A 12,138-nucleotide genomic window follows, 5' to 3' on the forward strand; every position below is an offset into this window, starting at 1 on the left:
AGTAAAGAAATAAGAATGAGAGATAATGAGTTTGAAGGAAAGAAGGATGAGAAGGAATTAGAGAGATGTTGATTATAGAGAGTAGAGAAACGGTAATTGATAGAGATTGAAAAGCTGGAAAACAAGGTAGAAAGGTGATGGGTCTTGGTAAAGGTAAAGAAATATGAATGAGAGATAATTAGTAAAAATGGAAAGAAACGGATTGAAGGAATAAAGGAAGAAATTATAATCGAATGAATGAAGAGAAATGATAATTGAAACAGGAAGGAGGAAACAGACGTTGATTTAAGACGGAAGAAAATAGAATGTTGATTGAAGGAAGAAATGAAACGCTAATTGAATAATGAAGGAAGGAAATGTTAATTGGAGGCATAAGATAAGTGGTGATGGAAGAAAGGAGAGAGACGTTGATGGATTGATGAAGGAAACGTTTATTGAAGGAACGAGAGAAAATGTTAAGTGGAGGATTGAAAAAAAAACGTAAAAGTAAAGAAAGGAAAGAGAAAACGGTGATTGAAGGAAAATTGAAATAACGTTGATTGAAAAGAAAGAAGGAAATAAAAGTTAACCAAAGGAATATAGGAGTAGAAAACAACAAAAAAATAACTGAAGGGATTATGAGAAGCAGAAAACTAATAAAAACAAACACGTAGTCGATTACTAAAACGGAAAAAGCCAAAAAGGAAAAAAAAAATCTAAGTTATGTCCAACAGCAACAACAACAACAAAAAAAGAAATGTGTTGATAGAAATGACACACGCAAGCAATTAAACACAAGCAAAGAAACACCAAAGAGGAAAAAAAAACCACACATCTGAATCACCGCTACCAAACAAAACAACCCAAAAAGAGGTGTTGATAAAAAGGACAATCAATTAAACACAAGCAAAGAAACACCAAAGAAAAAACACACATCTAAATCACCGCTACAAAATAAAACAACCCAAAAAAGGTGTTAATAAAAAGGACATAATCAATTTAACACAAGCAAAGAAACACCAAAGAAAAAAAACACATCTAAATCAGCGCCACCAAACAAAACAACCCAAAAAGAGGTGTTGATAAAAAGGACAATCAATTAAACACAGGCAAAGAAACACCAAAGAAAAAAAAAAACACATCTAAATCACCGCCGCTACAAAATAAAACAACCCAAAAAAGGTGTTAATAAAAAGGACATAATCAATTTAACACAAGCAAAGAAACACCAAAGAAAAAACACATCTAAATCACCGCTACAAAACAAAACAACCCAAAGAAAGGTGTTGAAAAAAAGGACATAATCAATTTAACACAAGCAAAGAAACACCAAAGAAAAAACACATCTAAATCACCGCTACAAAACAAAACAACCCAAAGAAAGGTGTTGAAAAAAAGGACACACCACCAATTAAACGCACGGGTCCCAAGATGCTATACGGCGCGGCGCTAGAAAAACGTCTTCAGTGGGCGGCTAGTTTATTGGGTGACCGGCACGCGGCGCCCTCTGTACCTGGGCGCCGACACGAGGCCAGAATTATCGTGTGAGTTAGGCGACTTGGCTCCGCTCGTGGCTTGAAGGGCTGTCAGGAAAGCCGCGACTGACAGCTCCCCTTGACAGCCCGAAGATAAACCAGCCCACAAGCATGATTAAGGCGAGGTATAAATCACATCCTTGGTCTTGCTCTCTCTCTCTCTCTCTCTCTCTCTCTCTCTCTCTCTCTCTCTCTCTCTCTCTCTCTCTCTCTCTCTCTCTCTCTCTCTCTCTCTCTCTCTCTCTCTCTGGGGCTCTCTCTCTCTCTCTCTCTCTCTCTCTCTCTCTCTCTCTCTCTCTCTCTCTCTCTCTCTCTCTCTCTCTCTCTCTCTCTCTCTCTCTCTCTCTCTCTCTCTCTCTCTCTCTCTCTCTCTCTCTCTCTCTCTCTCTCCTTTTCTTATTTTTTGCCCTTCTCTTTCCTATTTTCTATTCCATCTCTCTTTCTATTCCTATTTTTCCACATCTTCCTTCCCTTTTCTTTCTATTCCATCTTCTCCCTCTTCCTCCTCTTTTCTCTCACCTGTAATGAAAGCTTCTCCAATAATTAGTTCACCTGTGTATCACGTGGGGAGCCGATTTGTGTGTTTGTGTGTGTGTGTGTGTGTGTGTGTGTGTGTGTGTGTGTGTGTGTGTGGGCGTTTAATAATCTAGACATATTCAGCCCCGCGTTTTCCTCATTTTACCATGTTTCTCTCTCTCTCTCTCTCTCTCTCTCTCTCTCTCTCTCTCTCTCTCTCTCTCTCTCTCTCTCTCTCTCTCTCTCTCTCTCTCTCTCTCTCCTACACTAGCAGAACCTCTCTCTTCATTACCCGACGAAATTTATGAGCCTTCCTCCTCCTCCTCCTCCTTCCCCAACCCCATCCTCCTCCTTCTTCTTCTGAGCCACCCACAACCTCGCTGCTCATTCTGGTTAGCATTCCTGACGGAGGCACGGGCGCGGAGAGACGGGGGCGTGGGGGGGCGTGGGTGTGGGGGGCACGGACGAAGCGGCGAGAGGCAGGGGCGGGGGCTGACAAACATGCAGACAGCTCCGGGTAGACACGGTGATATTTCTTGACCATTAGTGAAACATGACCGCTCGCCGCGCCCCCTCCCAACCAGTGCGGAGAGAGAGAGGGAGTGGGAGTGGGAGTGGGAGTGGGAGTGGGAGTGGGAGTGGGAGTGGGAGGAGGGAGAGAGAGGGAGAGGGAGGAGGGAGAGGAGAGGAGAGAGAGAGAGAGATGAGTATAATGGGGGTAAAGGAGAGAAAATGAATGTTGAGAATGCTTATACGTGTTGAGAAAAGGGCTTTGTGTGTGTGTGTGTGTGTGTATGTGTGTGTGTGTGTGTGTGTGTGTGTGTGTGTGTGTGTGTGTGTGTGTGTTCCTGTTGTTGTTTTTGCAAGATGTTTATGGAGGTGTTCTGCATAAGTCTGTTTTCATTGCGTTAATTTTCTTCACTTAAGTTTCATATTTCTCTCTCTCTCTCTCTCTCTCTCTCTCTCTCTCTCTCTCTCTCTCTCTCTCTCTCTCTCTCGCTCTGTCTCTGTTTGTATTAATTCTATTCAGTTAAACTTCATTACTCTTTTTTTTCTCTTATTTAATTGTATATATAAATTCTTACACCATTTTTTTTGCCCGTTCTCCTCATAACTTCATCTTCACCGCTCTCCTTTTTCTTTTCTTATTTTCTTCAATCATCATAAATATTGAAGTTAAACTCGTTCTTCTAGTTCTCATCCTTGTGTTACTCTTCCTTACCCTCTTTGTTCTACGTCTGTCTGTCAATCATTGAGTTAAAACGCATTATTATCTTTCGTATTTAATTTTCGTTCACTTTCCTGTTGTTTTTTTTAATGATTTTGACTTTTGTTTTTGTTTATTTTGTGATCGTTTTGTTTTGTGTGTCTTCAGTAACTAACAAGATTTTCCTACCTGCGTTTTTTTGTGCTTTTTCACCCTGTTAATTTTCTATCTTATTTTCTCTCTTAATTATCTCGTATTCAATTTGCTTCATCTTTTGCTGCTTAATTTATTCTCACACTCCATAATTCCTGTTCTCTATAACTCATTTTTCTTCGTGTTCTTCTTTCTCTCCTCTTTTGCTAATATCTACGTCTTCATTCTTCATTTTTTTCTCATTTTTCCGTATTCTCATTTTTCATATTTTTTCACTTCTCCATTCACTGTTCACCTTTCTCCTCTTCCTTCTCCTGTTTATCTCTATTCATCTTCATCGCATTCTACTTTTTTCATCTTTCGTAGTTTTCCTTATGTTTACTTTTCATCCTCCTTGTTCTATGTTACTCTCTATCATCCTCTTCCTCTTCCTCTTCCTTTCTCTCTTCTGTGTATCTCTTCATCTCCATTCTTTCTCTTACGCAGTTTTTCCTATGTTAACTTTTCTTCATCCTTGTTATACATTACTCAATCATCTTCCTTTTCCTTCCTCTCTTTTTTGTATCTCTCTTTATCTCCACTCCTCTGCTTACTTTTCATCATCCTTGTCATATATTACTCTTTTTCATCCTTTTCCTCTTCCTTCCTCTCTTTCCTGTATCTCTCTTCATCTCCAATCTTTCTCTTTCATAATTTTCCTCTGTGCCACTTTTCATTCTTGTTCCCCATTCCCCATTCTTCATTCTTTTCCTCCTCTCTCTTCCTCTCTCCTATATTCGTCTTCATCCTTCATCCCTCGCATATTCCCCAACCGCATTTCCTTCCCCGCTTTCTCTCATATTTCTTGCTTCCCACATTCGCGTCTCTACTCAGCCTCATCCCCCATTATTCATATTTTCTTCTCTGTACTCTATATTTATCATTCTTCTTGTTCCCATTTCTCTTGTCTTCGTTTTATTGTCGAGTTTCTGATATTTTTTCTCATTTTCTTCTTTTCCTTTCTTTGTCTGTTCCTCATTTATTGGTATTTTTTTTTGTTTTTTTCCTTTTTTCGTCGTGTGTTTTCTCATTGTTATTTGTTTCTCTTCTTATTTTTTGGTTATTATAATTTTCTCCTTTCCTTTTCTTCTTCCCACATTTCTTTATGCTGCTTCTTCTCCTTCTCTCTCTCTTCCATCTCTATATTCTCCTTCTTCTTCTCTTATCTCCTCCTTACGAATACTTCTTTTCCTCTTCTTTTCCTTCTTATCGCATCTCTCTTATGCTACTTCTTTCTCCTTGACTCTCCTTCTTCTCCTCCTCCTCCTCCTCCTTCTTTTCTTCCTCTCCTTCTTATCTCCTAATTCTCCTCATCTCTCTCCTCCTTTTCCTCTTCTTTTCCTTCTTCTTATCAAATCTCTCTCTTATGCTACTTCTCTCTCCTTGACTCTCATTCTCCTCCTCCTCCTCCTCCTCCTCCTCCTCCTCCTTCTTTTCTTCCTCTCTTTCTTATCTCCTAATTCTCTTCATCTCTCTCCTCCTTTTCCTCTTCTTTTCCTTCTTCTTATCAAATCTCTTTCTTATGCTACTTCTCCTCCTCATCCCTCCTTCGTCTTCTCCTCCTCCGCCTCCTCCCCTCGTTATCTGCCTCCCACAGGGCCGCCCCGCTGTCTGCCCTTCATCACCAGTATCAGGTCGGGCATCTTTCGTGACGAACAGCCCTCTCCATCATTATTTTTATGCTCAGGTTACCCTCTGGCGGAGCATGTGTTTTTCTCTCTCTCTCTCTCTCTCTCTCTACCACTATTACTACTACTACTACTACTACTACTACTACTACTACTACTACTACTACTACAACATCCTCCCTATATTATCCAGTTTTCTCATTAATTTCTCCACCCTCATACACCCACCCACCCACCCACTCATCCATTTCCCCGCCCAAGCCGCCCCACACTCAGCCACTCACGCGGGCTTCGGGCAGGCGGGTGGGCGGGGTGGGTGGCGTCGGGTATCTGGGCAGGGATCTTCAGCGGCCCTTATCTCCTCCTTCCTCCAGTAATCTTGCCTCGTAAAGCCCGCGAGTTTATGGCCAGCCCGCCGTCTCCTCGTCTCGCCCGCCATTGCAAGCCCGACACTAATTATGATCACTAATTAAGGCGGAACGGCAATTATCATCACTAATTGCTGTCCCGAAGCTTCTGTTCGTGGGTTCGGACGTGGAGGTGTGTGTGAAGCATTGCCCCTCGCTGGGTAATTTGACGGGTGATGTTTTTAATGTATGTTTCTTGAGTATGTTGTGTTTGGTACGTGTGTTCTGTGTTTTTGTGTTCGTGTGTCGTTTGGTACGTGTGTTCTGTGTTTTTGTGTTCGTGTGTCTGGGCTGAAGAAAAAGTTGTATTAGTTTGATTGTTCTGATTGTACTTTGGTTTTTAATGTATGTGTTGTAGGTATGTTGTGTTTGGTACGTGTGTTGTGTGTGTGTATGTTTGTGTGTGTTTATATTCCAGATAGGTATTCGTGTGGCTTGCCGAAGAAAGAGTCGTATTATTTCTATTGCTTCTATTGCACATTGGTTTTTAATGTATGTGTCTTGAGAATGTCGTGTTTGGTACGTGTTTTTATTTATGCCAGCTGTGTTCGTTTGTCCGCCTGAAGAAAAAAAGTTATTATTTTCACTCTTTATTACACTTTGCTTTTTCTTGCATGTTGTTATTTGTCATGTTTATGTGTGTAAAGAATGTAACCGAATGCACCTGCTCCGTTTGGTAAGTTCCTAAAGTTATTGAGTATCATGCATGGATAAATTTTAAGGCATTCCAGAACTGTACACCGAGATATTTTTTCAAGATTTACAGGAGTTGAACCGAAACTATTTTTAACTTTTTTATTAACCCAGTTTTTCTTGTACAACACTATATACATTTTTAACCTAGAGTGTAGAGAGATTTTCTAAGGCATGAAATACACGGGAGAATATCAGAAGTATTGTTTATATATCCAGATTAATACTGACGGGATATTAAAATGTGTATGATTCTAAATTACGAAATATTAAAGCGTTATTCTCTCGTACCATACATATTTTTAAACCTAGAATGTATAAATATTTTCTTAGTCATGAAATACACGGCGGAATATCGGAAGTGTTGTTTGTATTTCGATCTTCATAATACTAAAGTTTGTGTGTTTCTATAATTTACAATATATTACAGCAATACTCCCTCGCATATCAGAAGTATTATTTGTGTATTCAGCTACTTAGCGACGGAATATTATTAAATTTTGTGTGTTTCTATAATTTACACTATATTACAGCACTATTCCCTCGCATATTGTAGGGGAGGCGGTGGCTGAGTCGTCAAAGTAACGGCCTCGTGTTCAGGAAATTTTTCAGAAGCCGAGACCACCTATCAGATTCTAGGATCAAAGATGAGCTCTGGGAGGGCAGCATGAGCCAATGCAAGATGGCGCCACTATAAATACCATCAGGATCCACCGGAAGAATGCTCAAAATGAAGTATTATTTGTGACGGAATATTACTAGAATTTGTGTGTTTCTATAAATGACAAGATATCAAAGCATCATTCCATTCACGTTTTAGAATCTAGTGTATAAATATTTTCTTGTTAGTCATGAGGGAGTATTAGAAGTATTTGTATTCAGCTTCATGGCGACGGAATATCATTAAAATTTGTGTGTTTTTATAAATGACATGATGTCAAAGCATTATTCCATACACGTTTTAGAATCTAGTGTATAATTATTTTCTTGTTAGTCATGAGGGAGTATTAGAAGTATTATTTGCATCCAGCTTCATGGCGACGGAATATCAGTAAAATTTGTGTGTTTTTATTAATGAGGAGATATTAAAACAATATTCCCTCGCCTCATACACGTTTTAAAATCTAGAGTGTGTAAATATTTTCTTGTTAGTCATGAGGGAGTATTAGAAGTATTTGTATTCAGCTTCATGGCGACGGAATATCATTAAAATTTGTGTGTTTTTATAAATGACATGATATTAAAACATTATTCTCTCGCTCAAAGCACACAGCGGAAGCACCATGGCGTCGGGCTCGGGCAAAGAACACACTAGTACCAGTTCGGCCGCGACTTTTCTCTCTCCAGTTTTTATCATCCTACAATATATACAAACACGAGATAATTGCGTTTATATTTACATCAGCTGGAGCCCCCGCAAAAAAAAACTCTTATAAACGCGACGGCCTGTAAATTTGTAATGTAATGTTGATGTTCTTGCGCCCCGCTCCGACCCGTTTGTTCTGGCTATTTATCCGACAGTAATTTTTGGTTATGTATCCGGCATTAAATAGCGTTGTGAAAAACCGGCCGCGTACGGAGCCGGAGATAACCTACCCCCGACCTGCTATGCTGCGGCTGGTGGCGCTGGTGGTGGGGGCTGCGTACGAAGAAGAGAGGGAGAGGGAGAGGGAGGGGGAAAGGGAGAGATGTATATGAGAAGGCAAATGTGTGAAAATTGAAACTAGGAATACATAAAGAAAATAAGAAAGAGGAAAGAGGAAAGAAGAAAAAATATAAGAAAATTGGAAAAAAATGAGAAAAAGAGGGTTACGAACAGAGAGAGAGAGAGAGAGAGAGAGGATGGAGGTCTGATAATAAGCGGGTAATAATTTTGTTCCGTTTTCGTCAAATTATCTCGATTGTTCTCTTTACTGGTGGGCGATGCATTGTTTCCGCTCATTAGTGTGTTAGACCTTGTAATGACGGCCCGGCTGATTTATGGAGAGGGAGAGAGAGGGAGAGAGGGAAAGAGAGAGAGAGGGAGATAGTGGTAGGGAGAGAAAGGGAGAGAGGTAGAGAGTGGGAGGGAGAGAGACGGAAAGAGGGAGAGGGAGAGGGAGAGAGTGGGAGGGAGAGGGAGAGAGTTGAAGGGAGAGAGAGGGAGAAAGGGTTAGAGAGAGAGTGGGAGGGAGAGAAAGGGAAAGAGGGAGAGAGGGAGAGAGTGGGAGGGAGAGAAAGGGAAAGAGGGAGAGAGGGAGAGAGTGGGAGGGAGAGAAAGGGATGGAGTGGGAGTGAGAGAAAGGGAGAGAGGGAGAGAGTGGGAGGGAGAGAAAATGAGAGAGGGAGAAAGGGTTAGGGAGAGAGTGGGAGGGAGAGAAAGGGAAAGAGGCAGAAAGGGTTAGGGAGAGAAAGGGAAAGAGGGAGAAAGGGAGAGAGGGAGGGAGAGAAAGGGAGAGAGGGATAGAGTGGGAGTGAGAGAAAGGGAGAGAGTGGGAGGGAGAGAAAGGGAAAGAGGGAGAGAGGGAGAGAGTGGGAGGGAGAGAAAGGGAAAGAGGGAGAGAGAGTGTGGGAGGGAGAGAGGGAGAGGGAGAGAGTGCATGTGGACCCTATTCTTTCTTTTATTTTCTCTCTCCCTTACCTCCATCGCCCTATTTCTCTCTCTCTCTCTCCCTCTCCTTCCCTTTTGCCTACCTCCCTTCATTCCTCCATTTCTACTTCCATCCTTTCTTTTACTTTCTCTCTTCGTCTCTCTCTCTCTCTCTCTCTCTCTCTCTCTCTCTCTCTCTCTCTCTCTCTCTCTCTACTCCTTTCCTTCTCTCTTCCCTACCTCCCTTTCTTCCTCCATTTCTTCCTGCTACCCATCATTACTCTTCTTACACTCATCATCTCTCTTACCAAACAGAGAGAGAGAGAGAGAGAGAGAGAGAGTCACCCACCCTGTCACCTTGTTAAGTGAGAGGATGGATGTGCGTCATGTAACTCCAGATTATAAGTGGAAAAATAGGGATGGCCTGACAGCCTTGTTTAGTGGGTACCCTCCTCCTCCTCCTCCTCCTCCTCCTCCTCCTCCTCCTCCTCCTGCTCATCTTCTCCTCAAGTAGTTCTTTAATTTTTTTGGTGTTATGATGCTTATATTTCAGAGTCCACTTAATCTTCATCTTCCTCTGTGTGTGTGTGTGTGTGTGTGTGTGTGTGTGTGTGTGTGTGTGTGTGTGTGTGTGTGTGTTCCTTCATTGTCTCCTTTTCTCTCTGTCTCCTTCTTTGTTCTTCCTCCCTCCTCCACTTCCTGTCCACTTCCTTTTCGATTCTTTTACCTCCTTTGTTTCTTCTTCGTTCTCTTCCTGTTTCTTACGTGTCTTGTTTTTGTTCTCCCTTCCTTTCTCTTCCTTCCTTTATCTCCCTTTCTTTCTCTCACTTCCTTTCTCTCCCTTCCTTTATCTCTCTTCCTTTCTCTCTCTTCTCCCTTTCTCTCCCTTCCTTTTTCTCCCTTCCTTTCTCTTCTTTCCTTTCTCTTCCTTTCTCTCCCTTCTTTCTCTCGCTTCCTTTCTTTCACTTTCTCTTTTCCTTTCTCTCTCTTGTCCCTTTCTCTCCCATCCTTTCTCTCCCTTCCTTTTTCCTCCCTTTCTCTCCCTTCTTTTTCTCCCTTCCTTTCCTTTCCATTCTCTCCTTTATCTCCCTTTATCTCCCTTTCTCTCCCTTCCTTTCTCGCTACCTTTCCCTTCCTTTCCCTCCTTTCCTCTCCCTTCCTTTCTCTCCCTTCCTCCCTCTCCCTTCCATTCTCATCTTGCGCGTTATCACCCTCTTAGCTCATCCTCGCATCCTTCATCCTCAGTAATGTTCCTCGCTCTTCATCTCCATTAACTCGAGTATTTTACGTTGATAATTCTCTTGTTATCTCGATTGTTTCCTTTCGTTTGAAGGCTTCTGTTGCAAGTTAGTTATGGGGCTGAACTGTCTCGTCTCTCTTACATTGTGGTTGTCAGGGATAATTGATCGTTTCCTCTCGTTTGAAGGCTGCTGATGTCTTTTATTAAGTGTGACGTGTTTTCTTATCTCCCTGACGTGTAATTTGATGTCCTGTTATATTGGTGTTTGAGAATTATTTGTACGTTTTTGTTTTGTCTTTTTCTGTTTTCTTGGGCCATTTTCTTTTCTATTCTCAGTTTCATTTTTTGGGGGGGTATTTTTCATAGTTAATTTTCTTCTCTATTCTGTCTTTTTTCTTTATATTTTTCATGGTTAATTTTCTTTTCTAATTTGTCTCTTTTTTTTTGGTATTTTCATAGTTAATTTTTTTATTGTCTCATTGTTTTTTTCTTTTTATTTTTCATGATTAATTTTCTTTTCTAATCTGTCTTTTGTTTTGGTATTTTCATAGTTAATTTTCTTATCTATTGTCTCATTGTTTTTTTCTTTCTGTTTTTCATGGTTAATTTTCTTTTCTATTCTCTGTCCCATTCTTTTTTTTCTTGTTTTTTTTCAGTTAAATTTCTTATCTATTGTCTCATTGTTTTTTCTTTCTATTTTTCATGGTTAATTTTCTTTTCTATTCTCTGTCCCATTCTTTTTTTTCTTGTTTTTTCAGTTAAATTTCTTATCTATTGTCTCATTGTTTTTTTCTTTCTAGTTTTCATGATCATTTTCTTTATCTATTCTGTTTTATTGTTTTTTTATGGCTATATTTCTTATCAATTATGTCATATTTGTCTTTTTTCATCGTTGGTTTCCGTTCACACTGTCTCGTTAGTCAGGTTCGTTTCTCATTATTTTCTCGTATATATTTTTTCACCCATTCTTCATTGCATTGTTTTCGTTCACATTTTTTTTTTAACTATTTCCGTTCGCCTTATCGTGTCAAGTACGTGCGTTTTTCTCATTAATTTCTCGCATCGTTATTTCTGTTATTTTTTTCTGAGTGTTCTTTTTCTTCTAATCACTTCCTCTTTTATTCTTTTCATTTGGGTCTCAATTTACTATCATCCATTTTTCATTTTCCTCCACTCAATTTTCCTCAGTCTTCCTCAGTTCTCCCTTAATCGCTCCTTTTCATAACTCTTTCTCCCATTCTCACTTCTTCCTAATTTTCCTCCATCTCTTAATCATTCCTTTTCTTATCTCTTTCTCCCTCTCTCACTCCGCCCGACATCCAGCATCCCTTCTTCCCACTCTCCTTTCTCTCTCTCTCTCTCTCTCTCTCTCTCTCTCTCTCTCTCTCTCTCTCTCTCTCTCTCTCTCTCTCTCTCTCTCTCTCTCTCTCCTTCCCCCACACTTACCCTCCCTCCCTCTTCTTCCCCCCTTTATAGCTCTTCTCTCTCACCCTCCCTCTCCCACTTCAGCTTCCTCCCCCTCCTTCCTTCCCCTCACACTTTCCCTCCCTCCCTCTCTCTTCTTCCCACCTTTTAGCTCTTCTCTCTCACCCTCCCTCTTCCACGTCAGCCTCCTCTCCCTCCCTCCTTCATTCCCCACACTTCCCTTTCCTCCCTCTCTCCCTCTCCCTGCTTCCCTCACACTTCCCTTCCCCTCCCTTCCTCTATCCCTTCCCCCTTTTAGTTCTCCTCTCCTTCCCTTCATCTCCCTCTACAGCATACCCCATCTTCCCCTACACTTTCCCTCCCTCCATTTCTCTCCCTCTCCCTCCCCTCTCCTCTGTCCCTTCACCCCCCTCGAGGAGCCCTTACTCCTTTGCGCCCCTTCCTCGCCCTTATGCCTGAGTCCGTCGTTGGCTGTTTGGGTGATTTCAGCGCTTGTTTTGATGGTGTTTGGGCAGTTTGGGTGAGTTTGTTTTTTTCGTTGTTACTGATTTTACTGTTTTTTGTCCTCGTTTGGTTTGGTTTGTTTTTGAGTGTTTTTCCTGTTTTTTTTATATTGCTTATTTTTTTCATTTTTCTTTTTTGTGTTTTTATTTTCCTTGTTTCTTATTTTCTTATTTTTCTTGTATACTTTAATGGATTTTTTTTTGGTTTCATTCACTAGATTGTTTTTTTTATATAATTGCTCGG

This window comes from Eriocheir sinensis, chromosome 7 (assembly GCF_024679095.1).
Source record: "Eriocheir sinensis breed Jianghai 21 chromosome 7, ASM2467909v1, whole genome shotgun sequence".
NCBI lineage: Eukaryota > Metazoa > Arthropoda > Malacostraca > Decapoda > Varunidae > Eriocheir > Eriocheir sinensis.